The sequence below is a fragment of the Falco naumanni genome, chromosome 2, assembly GCF_017639655.2.
Source record: "Falco naumanni isolate bFalNau1 chromosome 2, bFalNau1.pat, whole genome shotgun sequence".
Classification (NCBI taxonomy): domain Eukaryota; kingdom Metazoa; phylum Chordata; class Aves; order Falconiformes; family Falconidae; genus Falco; species Falco naumanni.
The window spans coordinates 65464346-65480046 of NC_054055.1; positions in this window are offsets into that span (position 1 = coordinate 65464346).

The window sequence follows — 15701 nt, forward strand, 5'->3', positions numbered from 1 at the left end:
TTATATTGTCCTGGAAGCATAAAAAATACAACACAATTTTGTAGCTGATTTAAACTCAAGCAATATCCTTGATGCAAACACCATCCATGGTGTACACAGCAAGCATAGAGTAAGACTCTACCCTATACTTCCTCTACTCTGAGTCTTAGGTACCTCTTAAATCAGAGACTATCTTTTTGGTTAGGAGGTCTTAATGGATTTTTCTTCCATTATTTTTGTAACCTTTAAAATCCTTCTTGAATCACTCTTTGAATTTAAACTTTTGGTCTCTGCACCAGCCTGTGATGATAATTTCCATAGTAAAATTATACACCCCATGAAAAGGTGTGCTTTCAACGCTGTTTTGAACTTGCTATTGGGTAATGTAATCTGCTGTCACTTAGTTCTTGTATCATGAGAATATAAGTAAGAAATTATTGTTGCGATGCATGATTTTTAAAAGTTTTTACTGCCTAGTCATTTATCATGCAAGCTGAAGTGTCCTAATCTGTTTTCACAGCCTCTTCCACACCTCGGATCAACCTTGTCATCCTTCTCTATATCTTTTCTAATACCCTTTTTGAGATGAAGGAACCAGAAATGCATAATGTATTCAAGCCCATTTAAAATACACTTCCAGACTTGATCAGATAAGTATGAAAAGGTACAAACATCACTGAGAACAAATCAGTAATTCCACCTTCCTTAATCTCTTCTAAATGTTCAGGTATAATTTAACAGTCTGCTGTTTAGGCACAATATAAAAGATATTTTTCCAGAAGAAAGTAAACTGAAACTGGCAATAATTTTGTCTCTCTTCCCTCTCCCTCACCTAGTATTTTCTTTTTGTGACAGATTGGTGCTCCTTAATAAAATGGCAGAATCTAAAATGATTCCTGGTTCAAGGAAAACAGAGGGGAAAAATTAACAGCCAGTTCAAGTTTTGTTTCTTAATCTCTTGGTAGAATATTAAATCAATATACATCAGAAAAATAAAAAATAAACATGAGACACTTCAGCATGGATGATCTAGGTGTCAAAACACTAACCTAAGATTTGAGATGCCAGAGTTTGTTTATATTCTGCCTCAAAGACTTCCTACATAACCTGTAATAATTCATGTGGTGACAAAAGTCCCAAAGGAGTTCAGGGCCTGCTTCCCATGGGATCTGGTCTGAATCACTATGTTTACATCCGTATTATCCCATAGGGCAGAAGGTGGGGTAATGGCCAGAATACTTCCTGACAGAGTTTCATTCCTTTATCTGCCTAACTCAGTATTTGGCCTGTGACCACCTTGTTCAAAGGACGAGGCAGCCTGAACTCTGGCTACCTACAGACCCCAACTGTCTGTGCCACACACGATGTAGGGCAATGGCAACTCCCACACTAGCCAAGACTCGTTGGCTGACTTGTCCGTTCTGGATCAGCCACATGATGCACTGAAAAGTGCTGCTGCTGAATGTTGTGATGGGCTCAGCCAGGGCGCGGTGATGCCAAGTTATCTGACTGCACTTGGGGTTGCATTCAGGCCTAGTCTGGTTCTACTTTTTCTCCCAGTCTGCCCTACAGTTTACCTGGGGCAGAGTTCAGCCTGATCAAACTTTAGGTGTCTACAGTAGAAATGTCTGCATATGGACAAGTGTCTACAGTTCAGTTAAATCAACAGGCCAGTATGACCAAATACATGCAGACAAGAATTTATCTCTTGCTAAAAAAAACAAATTTGGGCAATTGAAAGTCTTCCTGAGTTCTCTGCCTGCAATAACTAGCTCTCCTTTGACTATAGCAAGAGTTCAGACACGTTGTTCAGATGGAGATTCTTACAGTGCAGACACTGAAACAGAGCAGGTCAAATTGTACTCCTGGATTTCATGTCATGGTGTACACTTGCTTTGAAATAATATGGAAATTCTGAGCTAAAATCAAGACATAGAACAACATATGAAATGCACCATGGGTGTTTGTTCTCAGTTTCCTTTGGCAAATGAGGAGAAAAGTACTTTCTCTGCCCCACAGTGCCTGTGCTAAGACAAAATATATTCCAGGCAATGATTTAAAAAAAAAAAAAAAAAAAAAAAAAAATTTGGACCATTACAGTACTTCTTTATAGATAAAAGGGACAAGTATCTTAGGAAGCCATTGAAATTTCTAGCATATTTTCTTAGTCTTTGCATGTTAAATAAAAGCTCATATAATGCAGATTTGGATGTACACTATTGCTTACCATTTGTCCATTTTTCCATTTCTTGGGCAGGTACCACAGAACCTAATATTGTGGTCTTCTTGCTTGTCAAAGCTAGGAGAGACAAAGCTAGCAGTCTAGCAAATTTCAATGCATTCTTGAAAGTATTTTTAGTATAATATCCTCTGTTAATGCTGGTTATTTGTGTCCTCTTATGCTTATTATGCTCTTGTAGGAAGATACTGAAGAAAGAGTACCTTTTTGTCTGTTTGTTCCTTTCATGTCTAATGCTAAGTGGGAGACACCAAGGTTTAGCATCTAAGGTTTTAAGATTTAATGTTTTAAGGTCTAACCCTGTTAGAAACTGAGTGCTGTTTCATTCCTGTAATCATTCTGCTTGCAAATCCAAAGTACAAGGTATGATTCAAATGGTTTCCCCAAAATAATGTTTATTAAAAGACTGAAAATCTTGTTAGTTTAGAAGAAACAATAAGCAAAATTTACCTATTCTGAGCTCCATAACAATTGAGTAGGTAGTTAGAAATTTGGATAATTTGTAACACATTTGTCTTACTTCCCTGTCTCTTTTTCTTGGGGGTCTATCAATTAAAAAAAAAAACACACCAGTGTTTGTTTTAGGCAACTTTCAGCCTTAGTATTCTGATCTTCTAGGACATGCAGTATCAACCCTAAGAAAAAGCCTATGCCCTGTGGTATCCAAAGACCCTCATATCCCAGTCCTTTATACTTTCTGAATAATTTTGAAGATGAAGTTGTAAGAGACCTCATTACCAAATCACAAATGTAAATCAAAGATTCTTCAGAATTTCACTAATGCAATGTTGACTAAGAGATATGGTTTGGGTGAGGAAAAAGGTGCCTAGATTTTTTTATCACTGTGTGTTCTGCATTCTTGCCACTCTGTCTACTCAGAGTCCTCTCTGCCCTTCTATAAGCTCTGCACTAATTTCCCAATTTCACCTCAATAAAATCAAAGGTTTAGCAGCCTCTTTGATCTTGCCTGCACCTGGCTGAGCATAAAAGAGCAAATGTTTTGGATCCTGATTTGCATGTCAGTGATTCCGGCATGACATATCAGACAGTATCAAGCTCACTGTGCCTTTGAAGCAACAGGATTTGAATTTTTTTCATAGTTTAACTTGATATGAACCGATGGACTAAAGTCTATCTGTCACAGCAGGGCAATGGTTAGGATATAAATGTATTAGGCCTCCTCTTCTTTGTGCTTGAAGTGTCTGGCCTGATTGGTTTTAAAAATTCCTTCCAGCGGGGCCTTACTTGAATTAGCATGCAGAGGTGTGCCTGACTTCCTTCTGTATTACACTGGAGCTTGGCTGGGAATAGCAGTTCCTGGTCCTGCTTTTTCAGGCAGTCACGTACAGACTTACTCTTTTTCAAACTGTGAGACAGGACAGAGCTCAAGAAAATGAGAAACGCTGGCTCTCACAAATACTAGGCTAATTACCACTCTGACCTCTCCTGATTTCCTGTAGCCTATGATTTTCCCTCTCTGTCTGCACTTCAGGCTGCTGTGTTCCATGCTCATCCTTAGCATCTTCAGCCTTTCTGACATGTATTTTGTTCCATTTGCTTTTCTCTGGAAGATAAGACATCTTGTACACATCATCTTCAGCATTTATAAGTAATGGAGCATGGTGGGAAAGGAAGTATGTAAGAGAAAATTAGATTTTAAATTAATGAAGATTTTGACAGGTCATAGGTATCTTCCCACAGGGGGATCCTTCTGGTCTACATCTTTTCTACACCTTTCAGACCCTCCCCCTGCTCAGACCTGTAAGGGTCTGGGCAACATAATCAGCTTTCTTAGCACATAAACCAATTACCTCCCTATCAATGTAGACCAACAGGGCACTGGAAGAGCATTAACCCACAAGGAAGTTAGTAATCGCATTAGTAGCTCTTTTGTTTTTCTTTATTAAAACTAGGAATATTTAGATATGGTAAAGAATAGCTGTTAAATTGTTTAAGCCGAAGTGCAAACAGTCATGCAAATCTGATGAAATTCCAGGAAAGGACTGTTATCCTGAGTTTCTTGAAGTGTCTCTGTCCTGTATGACATCAAGTTAAACCTGGTAAACATAAAATCATACCCAACTGAGAGAGGAATGTAGAAAGGTCACAAAAGTTTGAATTACAGCTGAAAAATAGATTAAAGGGAAAGCCTCAACCGTATGCAGAGCAGTGGATATATTCTCATTTTTTTGGCAGTACCAGCGTATTTTTAAATGGGTTTCACTAAGCTGTAGTTTGGCTGAACTAGCAGAATTTTCTGAACTGAATGAAATGATCTAATTTTAGTCCAACATGGTTGAAATCAAGCCATATACATGAGGCACAACAAAAAGTTGTGGATTTGGTACATCTGGGCTTGTGGATTCAACATGAGGCACTACAAAAAAGTTAGCTTGAAGGGAACGGTCCTCTAATAATCATAGAATCATAGAATCACTTAGGTTGGAAAAGACCTTTAAGATCATTAGAGTCCAAACATTAACCTAACACTGCCAAGTCCACCACTAAATCATGTCCCTAAGCACCATATCTACATGTCTTTTAAATACCTCCAGAGATGGTGGCTCAATGACTTCCCTGGGCAGCCTGTCCCAACATTTGACAACCCTTTTTGTGAAGAAGTTTCTCCTAATACCCAGTCTAAACCTTCCCTGACAAGACTCAAGGCCATTTCCTCTTGTCCTATTGCTTGTTACTTGGGAGAAGAGACTGACCCCCACCTTGCTACAGCCTCCTTTCAGGTAGATGTAGAGAGCGATAAGGTCTCCCCTGAGCCTCCTTTTCTCCAGGCTAAACAACCCCCATTCCCTCAGCCGCTCCTCACAGGACTTGTTCTCTGGACCCTTCACCAGCTTTGTTGTCCTTCTCTGGACACGCTCCAGCACCTCAGTGTCCCTCTTGCAGTGAGGGGCCCAAACCTGAACACAGGATTTGAGGTGCGGCCTCACCAGTGCTGAGTGCAGGGGGACAGTCACTGCCCTGGCCCTGCTGGCCACACTGTTTCTGATACAAGCCAGGATGCTGCTGGCCTTCTTGGCCACCTGGGCACACTGCTGGCTCATGTTCAGCTGGCTGTTGACCAGCACCCCCAGGCCCTTTCCCACCAGGCAGCTTTCCAGTCACTCTTCCCCCAGCCTCAGCGCTGCGTGGGGCTGGTGTGACCCAAATGCAGGACCTGGCACTCAGCCATGTTGAACTTCATACAATTGGCCTCATCCCATCGATCCAGCCTGTCTAGATCCCTCTGCAGAGCCTTCCTACCTTCCAGCAGATCAACACTCCCCACCAACTTGGTGTCATCTGCCAACATACTGAAGGTGCACTTGATGCCCTTGTCCAGATCATTGATGAAGATACTAAACGGAACTGGCCCCAATACTGAGCCCTGGGGAAACCACTTCTGACCAGTCACCCACTGGATTTAAATCCATTCACCACCACTCTTCGGTCCTGGCCATCCAGCCAGTTTTTAACCCAGCTTTTAATACTTCATCAAACCTTAATATCTAGGGTATTAGAGAATACAGAATATGTGGAAGTTGCAGCTATATACTTAGTCTGAGATCTGTAGAAACAGTAGAAGTAAGACTGGATGCAAGTATTTCTAGAAGAATGGAATCTCTGACAGACAAATTAAGATGAGCAAAAATAGGTGTGTTTTCTAAAGTTCCACAGAAAGGAAAAGAACTGTCCTTTACATTTAAATGTTTGCTATGTTCTTCTGTAGAACAATTACTTTTTAAATTTATTTCTTCTGGAAAATAATTGCTTTTAGGCTTGCCTTGTCTAATCTCTAAAATATTCCCTGATCCAGAGTTTTCTTAAAGGAAAGGATCTCAAATAAGATGGCAGACAGAACTTCACTATAATGAAAGTCAGTTCAGAGGTTGAAGAAACATGTATATTCCTGATCTTCCTGTCTTCTTCAGGAAGACTGACCACCTCCACTCTTCAGAGAACAAGTTACTTTCAGCTTTTTGTATCTCAAGCTCCAATCACTGGCAAAACCTTGGTATCATCAGAAATGGAAACAAGGTAAAAGCCTGTAAAAGCAAGGAAATTTTGTTTGTCTCTTAACTGTATGCCATAATATTCTTATCTGACAGCTTATATGCTATTTAACTGCTTATCATTACACCTGTCTCTTCTAAACAGGACCAGCATATTAATTCTGGACAAAGCATAGTAACATTTTCCAATGATCTTTCTGCACCAGCAACAACATGCAGGATTAATAAAATTTCATTTGTATTCCTTGAATATTATTATGGAATTGACCCTTTCCCTTTTTATTGGCCTGCATATATAGATGCATTTTTAATCTGCATTTGGCCTTTTCCTGTGACGTGAGAATCATTACAACTTTAGCATCAGTTTTTCTAGCATACAGTATCAATGTTGATGGCATCCTATAAATCATATTAGCACAAAGAATAATTTGGCCAGGGACTGTAGTGCCTAATAGATGCCAGGAGACTGTTTTTGCCTTCTCAGTGTTTCCTTCCATCAGAGATTTACTTTCAGTAAGTCATTCCGTAAATCTGGCCAAGTCCTTTAAAGTTTCATTGAGCTGTATTCCTGGGTCTGTAATGCTCCTCAGGGCTGTGACCTGAAACTAAGACCACTCTAGAAAGTCAACCAATTCCTTTGTCTGCTGTGGAGACAGATATTTTTTTTAATAATCCTTTTCATGAATAGGACAAAAATGGTCTTTTGAAGCATTTGTGGATTCTCCTTTTTTGTTACCTAACAATTCAGATGAATTTGCTAATACAAAAGATGACTTTTACTGGACAGATTTAGGTAAGTCAGGCCATTTTGAGCTATCTGCTTACCCCTGCTTACCCTTCACTTCCCGTTTCAGTTTACCACTGTAGATTAGGACAGACTAAGACTTTCTTCACCTGTTGAACGGAAGCTAAGAAATAATGTAGGACAGTATTTGACATATTCTGCAGTTGGTACAACTGGAGCCCCCTATCTCCCCCTTGTCAGGTTGGTGCTCAATCCTGCCCTGAAACGGATCTTAAAAATCTAACCTGAGTGTGATTGACAACAAATTATGATACTGTTGATACTGACCTATCAGAAACAATACATCTCCAGAGTTTTGAATATGCCATAAGTGAGAAGAGTGCTATTATGCCACTTTACAGCTCTTTGCCCCTTACCGTTAAACCCACGCTAAGTAACTGAAGTCTGCAGGGACACACTGCCCTGTTTGCAAGAAGTGCTGTGCAATTCCAGGCTGTTTTGATTTTAAGATATAAATGTCAAGGACACAAAAATTCAACACATAAATCAGTTGCCTCATATGTGCCTACATCAGATGTATGAACAATCTGCTCAGGGCTGAGGGGAAGCCATGCCAAATTTCCTAGCTTTTATTAAAAAAGCTGTGGGAGCCTATTACTATAGGAAGAATAACATGCAAGCTTATTGAAAAAGGAAAGGCTATATCCTCAGAAGCACTTTTTTTTAAACTTAGTCATGGAGAAAAGTTCCTTGTCTTCACCTTTTCCTGGCAAACTTAGCAGGCTACATAAAAGAAGAGACGACATGTTAGGTTTTGTCAGTAGTGGCTGGAACACTTGGAAACCATATATAGTGCAAGATGTTATGCAGAATCATATCACTGTATCACAAAAGGAGGAAAATTGATGGGCAAAAAGGAAGCACAGTTATGTTTTTCTCAGTGAAAATAATACTTAAGTAAAAGCAGCAATAAGTAGTATCTATTTCAAGCAATAATGTTTGTGCATTTGGTCTTTGGGGTAAGAACATCTTTAAAAGTGTAATAAAAGTAGGGCTCACTGTTTGTTGCTGTTCTTTGTCCACTAATCAATATAAATATATATATAATTTATATAATATAAAATAAAATTGCAGACTTCTAGAGTAGGCTTTCTAGTGCATTCATATAACATTATAGGCATATACAGCACCTCAATACTTCTTTAGGCCTTTGAAAATGTTTTTATTACTAAATATTATTTTCTTGGATTATTCAGTAAAGTTATTTTTGCAGTATTTTGTTTGTGATGAACACAAGAATAAACCAGCTCAATAGTCATATTTCTAGCAGTTTCCAATTTCATGCAGTAAAAATGCCCAACCATGCTTTCACTGTAAAATAAAATGTTTCTTTAAAAAAATCCCATCAGAGTACTTCAATGATTCTTGTTGAAGTCCAATTACCTGTTTACTTTCTGTATAAACACGGCAAAATACATCCTGCTGATACCAGCAGACGCACAGCCATGAGATAAAATTATGTTTGTTTGCTTTTTAAAATTTACTGAGTGTAACATAGTATTCCCACAGCCTTCTTTTGCCCACTGAGTATGAGACTGAATAGAAAGTACTATGACTTAACAAATGCTTTTATTATCCGGAGTTTCAGTACCATTAAGGGCTTGTCTAAAAACTACAGAGCTGTAATGGGGCCATCCAAATTCTCTTTACGCTCACTAGTTTGGGTACTGGCAGCAGTCTAGTCATGGAACTCAGACAACATATGCTGCTTCTTGACTAAAATTAGCTTGTTTGTCCCACAGCTCTAACACTTAAGGGATATGTAATATAATGTAGTAATACAGTTTCAGCTACTATATTCCAACCCTTTTTCAGCAGCAAGTTCTTCTTTATAAATAGTGTAATGCATATGTGTACGCATTGCATCATTCTCTATATATGCTATATATGTAATACATCAGCTACGGGGTTATGCATTATTAGAAAGGCGCCATGATTTTGTATCACCGTGCGTGTGTTTATACAGTGACTAGTACTAAAGGGCCTCGCTGTTAATCAAAATGTTAAACAGAAAGAAGGTGTTTATATGCATGTGGCTGTGTACACATTTATAAACAATTTGGTCAGCAATTAATTGATAAAGAGCTATCAGATACCGATCCCTCCTTTGTTCTATATCCTCTCTTTCCCCCATCTCTCTTCTGTCTGGCTAGCAGTTACCCAAGTTTTGATCAAATGTTTTCATGAGGCTTTGTTTCTGTCTCTACCATTACCACCCTGCACCCTCGAAGCAGCTCTTCAGAAATCCAAGAACCCATTCAAATTGGTAACATGTGCTGAACGTTAGGAGCAAATTCATTTCAGTTACACCCATGTCAGCCCATTGACGTCAATGGGGCTATATAGTACCAGGCAAAGATGGGAAGGGAAGCCTAAGGGCTAAATATTTCAAGGCAGGAATCCTTGACTCATGACCTTAAAGCATGGAAGCCTTCATAAATCACCCCTCCTGCTGCTGGATTCTTCCCTTAATATCTTGCCTTTGATGAGTAGCCTGAGCCACCTCCTTTTTCCAAAGGGGGAGGAAGGGCATGTAAGGGATGAATGGAACAAGCTGTCATTTCCCTTACTCCCTTCTCTAAGCAATATGGAAACCTAAGGCAAAAATTTGCAATTGTTCTTTGCTCATGTACTTCTCAGCATAGAGGAGGCGAAATGGTCACTGATTGATAGAATTCAATTTCAACAGCAGTATGAAAACATGAACAAACCCTCCCACATCCAGTTATAAATCAATAGCCATTATACGACTCATTCTGCCAGGATAATTAGTTATAGAAATGTCACACATGCACAGACACTTCCCGGCTTAGATGCATCAGGGCAAGCCTAACGATACAGAACAGCGCTCATACTTCACATGGCTTTGAATCACAGCTGCATCTCCACAGGAAAATTCAGCTACATTCATCTTTCTGCAGAAACACTGAAGATCGTTTGTAATGATGTAATTATTGTAATGATGGCCTAATCTGAGGCAGTAAACTGCCAGTAAACTATCATTTTAGGAAGCAAAAAAGGCATATTCCAGAAGTAAGGTAGTTTGTATTCTCTCCTTTCACCTGGGGATGTTAAAACACTAGTTGTGGAGGACACAAGTCATGCACTTGTCACACTTTGCCCTTCCTTTGCTTTGTAAAGCACCAGCCAGCTTTGCAGAGGCAGTAGTATCAAAATGGGGCAAAGCAACAGTAGCCTTCACTGTCTTAAAATCAGTCAACACTTAATGGCTGCTGCAGGACTTCCCTAGTATATGTGTCTATTTAGAGAGAGCATCAGATACTATTGGTGGCACTTAACCATAGTATTTAGCTTACGACCAGAGACATCCCTCTTGAATGGTTTCTGGTAGTATTATCCACCTCCACGGTAAGTTCACTTCTGTTAAGCCTAGAATAATTCTCAGCTAAGGATATGTTGTTCTGTCCCACTTTTCTGGACACTAGAAGGACAAATCCCCTCTTTCAGCAGCCTCTGCCTGGATCCAGCAGAGACTTTCACCCGCTGACAGGGTGGTAGCTGATTTCTCTTGCCAGGACAGCCTACTCCAGCAAACAGACATCTCAGGTTAGAACAACTGTAAGCACAAAGTCAGGAAAACCTTTGGTTTGCCTAACCAGAACTTAAGCCCAGTTACACGGAAACATGAGCTTCTTCAGAGCAGTCCTGTGTCTGCACGGACTTAACAACTCAGAAGAAACTGGTGCTTTACAAACCACAGTCTCCTGATAAAATCTGTCCCTTGCCAGGCTTTTTGCATTGTGTAGATGTTGACTGGCTCTGCTTCCTACGCAGCTTTAAGTCAGGTGGGTTTCCTGTGTTCAGAACTGACAGCTTTGGGAAGTGCCATGACAAGGCATGGATGTTGTCACCAGTTTATTAATCCTTTTCTAATTAGCATGGAATCCATATGACCATTATGTGAAATAAATACAGACAGAAAAAGCCAAACTTCCAATACAACAAAAGCACACATGCTGTATGGGAGCAAGCTATTTTCATAGTGATACAAATCTACTTCTGCACTCTCAGCAATCTACACGAATTTCCTCTTGCTCATAAAATTTGTGAAGAGACCAAAAGATGTATGTTGCTTCCTATATCTGCCAATTAATATTTCTGTCCACAGAGAATACCAGCCTCTGTGACAGCCTGGTTCCCCTTCCTGCTCCTCTCTACAGGATTTAAAAGAGTGGAATGTTATAGGAGAACATGGATTTTAAAATTCTGGAATCATATATAATATAGAAATATTTTACAAGTCAACAGGCCGTACTCCAGGGAGGAAAGATAAGACAATGAAAATGTTAATATGATTTTTATTTCTGCCTTTTTATGCAACTCTAATTTTTATTTTTATAAGTCCTTTTGTAAGGATGTAAAGGTTTGTGTTAATGCACCTCTTGTCAGGAGGAAATGTTCTTCCTACAATTATTGCCTACTTAACTAAAACAATTTCTACAAATGACAAGCTGGAACACACTTGTAACAGTAACTTTACTGAAATTACAGGCAAACTGCTGCAGGAAAAAAAAGCAATGGCTGTGACCATTACACATTTCACAGCAAGTGACATGATGGAATTGAATGTTGTCATGGTTGAAAGCTTCAGGGATCTCATACACTTCATTGAGTCTGTCTACAAAATGCTAAGTCTCACCATGTTCCCTCACAGCAAGATTCCCAGTCCACACAAAGCTGATCATGCCAAGCCTCTGCAGTGCTCAGGAAGATGAGCTGCAGTAAGGGAAAACATAGCAGCATCTTAAAGAACCACTTCTCAATCAAATGAGCTGTGCCCGTGGAAGCAGGTTTTAATACCTGCTCCATGCAGATGAGAAAGCCATGTATAGAGCATTAATATTGAAAACATTGCCAAAAATTATTTTAAAAACATTTCTTTTAATATTGATATTTTTGCTAATCTGAGAGAAAATGCTGATGCCTTTTGGACAGAGGAAATGAGAGAGGTGCAGTCTGTGTCACTGTCATCTGGGATTTACCTACAGGCAAGAAAAGAATATGGACAGTATCCATCCTACTTCCATCTCTACTGACTGCGGGGGGTCATCAGGAGGGCTGGAAAGGTGAAGAAAGGACCTCCTCCCAGATACCCACCTTCCTCCCACCACTACCTCACCCCTGCTGCGTCCACTCCTAGCGCATGAGAATGCAGGTTCTAAGAATAACCAGGAGGGAGGGTAAGAGCAGAATGATGCAAAGGTACACCGGCCGTTCTCTGTGGAACAAGACAGATCGCCCTAGACCGCAGTGCTGTGTCCCTTTCTTAGGAATTTGTCCTCCAGCTGGCTGTAACTTTCAAACTGGAAAATCTGATGACTGTATCACTGCATCATTTTTATCTAAGCAAAAGGTTCATTTTTGTAGTGTTTAATATTTCTGGTACTTTATGTATTGATTTGTAACTACTCATGCTTCCTAAATAAACAGTTATAAAACAAATTGAACACAGTCAGGAGAAAAAGCAGATATTCTTGAGAAACCTGAACCACAGCTTTTTTGAAGGCCAGAATGCCGATGCTGCTATATTTAGTGCCTTATTTGGTGGGAAAGAACAAACCACTAAAAGATTTCTTCCAGCTTCGATTGAATGCTACATCAGAGCAAAAGTAATTTTACAAATGACATTAAAGAAGCCAGAAAGTTATATCCTTTTTATTTACTATCCTTCTGGAGGATCATCTGCTTTCTTTTATTTCAAAAATATTGTCAAAAAGGATTTTCTAACTTGGAAGTGTGTTATTACAGATACTAGTCATACTAATTAGTCCATCTGGTTATTATCATGGAATATGAGAGGAATTCTCATGTGCATTTTTAAAGAAAAATATCCTTTTTTCTTGATATTTTGGGGGAAAAAAGCAGTGCCAAGACATGTAATTTATTTGGAATTTGACAGTTTCACACTCTAGAACTATTACACAGTTAGACAGGCTGATCGGAACAATGAAAAAGGTGAAAAAAATGTAGGTAAAGGTGGGAACCAGACCTGTGAAGTGCTATCAAAAATAAAATGAAATAGCAAAATAACAGTCTGTCTCTTTAAGATACCAAAAATAAACCACAATACTTTCCTTATCTAGATCCTGATTCTGCACTCAGCTCTACAGTCACAGGAGTCTGACTGTGGGGAGTTCATTGCCGGATCAATGCACTGAAGTGTAAAATAGAGACATAAGGCAAGATTAACATTAATGCAAATCCAAAGCGAAGAGAACACAAAGTTCATACAGCGGCAAGGACAGAACATTATTCACAATAGTTACAGATTCCAGCACTTTCCTTTCTTCTGTTTATTCACTGCTCATTTGTATCTTTTTTTTTTTTCTTCTTTGGTTATGCATGGCTGCCACTAATGAGGTTCGTCACTATTCCACCAACAAATATCTTTGAAGGCACTTGTGTGTGGTGTTTGAATAGGAAAGCAGGTGAGTGAACAAGGAAGTAAATGGAAGATCACATTAGTAACCATAGCAGCCAACAGTATTTCATCCCAGGAGAAGCTTCCTCTGGTAAAGGCTGGGCTTCCTTTTAATGAGTTTAATACACTCTTCCATGGTAATGGGGCAAGTCTTTCAAATGGTCCATGTGATGGGACCTTCTGCTGTTCTGTGTCACTAGTAAGACTGTCCTGAATGCTGTGCCTGTCATGAGGAATAAGATTACTTTGCAGTAGACAGGGTCTGGATCTCCTACAAAGATGTATTTGCTAATGACCAGAATTTCCCTGTGATTCATTAAGTTGCACATACACAGGTAATGGGGATGAACAAATCTTCGTTGTAATTGCAGGGAACTGCCTCAGCTGGCATAGGATTGCAGCCAAATTTTAACTGTCGTGCATTTACTTGATCATGTTGAATACTTCGAAGCCAAATTCTGTTCTTTCAGAGGATTTTGTGAGGAAACAAAGGTCACCTTTGTTAGCAAGGATGTGGGCATAATGACAGTGCATTTAGCTTTTGAGTGTAACAGAAGTTATGCATTATTGCCAGAGGTTAGAAACAGAGAGGTCAGAGAGTCAGAAACATGTCTCATTTCCACATGCACTTTCTGGAAAAAACAGATCTAGACAAAGAATGTCAAGCAAGACTGAAGTGATCTTCAATCTCCAGTGCTTAATCCTCTGTCCTTTGGGCCACTCTACTTCTAATAAAATTATCATCACAGTGGTTTGATGCTGACTGTTTTACTTACTTTGGCTTCACCTTCAATTTGTTAACCTTCCTGGGCAGGTAAGTTCTCAGAGTATCACAATAACCATTAATTACATTCTTCTCCAAAATTAAGTACATCTATCACAAACACCAGGCAGTTTTTAACAGTAATGTTTTTAACATTAAACAAAGACTTCAAAATTAGTGTTGGTATCTCTTTTCACAAACAATATTCAGAAGGATCTGAGAAAATGCTATTTGCGATAGATCAAAGCACAAACATCTGTTCCACTGAGGGAATTATTCCCTTGTTAATACAAATTAACTAGCTTAAATATATGGTGTAGATGCAAGGAAGAGAAGCTATTCTTTTGATTAGCTTTTCAGAAATATAATAGAGGGAGAGACATAACTAAGAAATGATATATTTGTAGGGGAAAAGTCAGGAACACTGCAAGATAAGCGATTTCACTTGAAAGCATACACCAGTTTCTCAAGTAGATGAGCTGCACACAATTAACGGCCTTTCAATCTCTGTCATTTCCCTCTCCTCACACTGTTCTCACATATGCCCAAGTCAACTCTTACCACTTACAGTTCTTTTCATGAAGTATTTAGTCACTTTGGCCAGAACTACTAGGGGTACATAGGAAGCATGAATCTAAACAGATGTCATCTTAAAATCTAGAACTCTGGTGCCTTTGATGTCTACCATATTATCAATGTGTACTATATCACCATTGTGCCTGTCGTAACTGTGGAACTTTATTGGGGCCGAGCTTTAAATCCTGCCTTCCCACCTTCCAAAGCTGAGGTGGAATAAACCACAGAACACCACTCCCTCAAGAAGAGAATTCAGCCTGAAGCGAGCTGCTGCTCTTGGACCAGTGTCTCAGCATTTTCACTGCAACTATGAAATAGGGTAACTCAATAAGGATTGCAAAGTAGCAGAAAATGCAGCTGTACATAAGAAGAGTAAATCTTCTGCACACTAACGTATTCACCTTGATGTCTGATGCTATTTAAACAACAAGCGGGATGTTTCAAGCAGGGGTGTACTGATACAGTAAGTAAATCAGAAGGGATGTGAGATTCCATGGTAAGTAGTGAGATCTAGAGCATCTGGTAATTCAGCTGGGCAGGTAGGCTGAGAGGCCAGTAATGGATCAGGAGGAGTCACTCAGGGAAAATAGGAAGGAGAAATGGAGAGCAATAGAACAGGAGGTCTAATCTGTAGTCAGAAAAGAAGCAAGAAATTTAGAAAAGACAGCTAGGTCATGCAAGGTAGAGACATCATACAGGTAATTTTAGGAATTTATTTTTAAAATGAGAAATGGGGAGTGAAATAAATGTGATGGCATATTCAAAGACAAAGACGATTAGTTTAATAAATTGCTTAAAAGTGAAACATTGTATAATAGGCAGATCTATGACAGATATGATCAAGGTTCCTCTTTCAGCTCGACTGTTAAGTCACAATGTGACCTTTA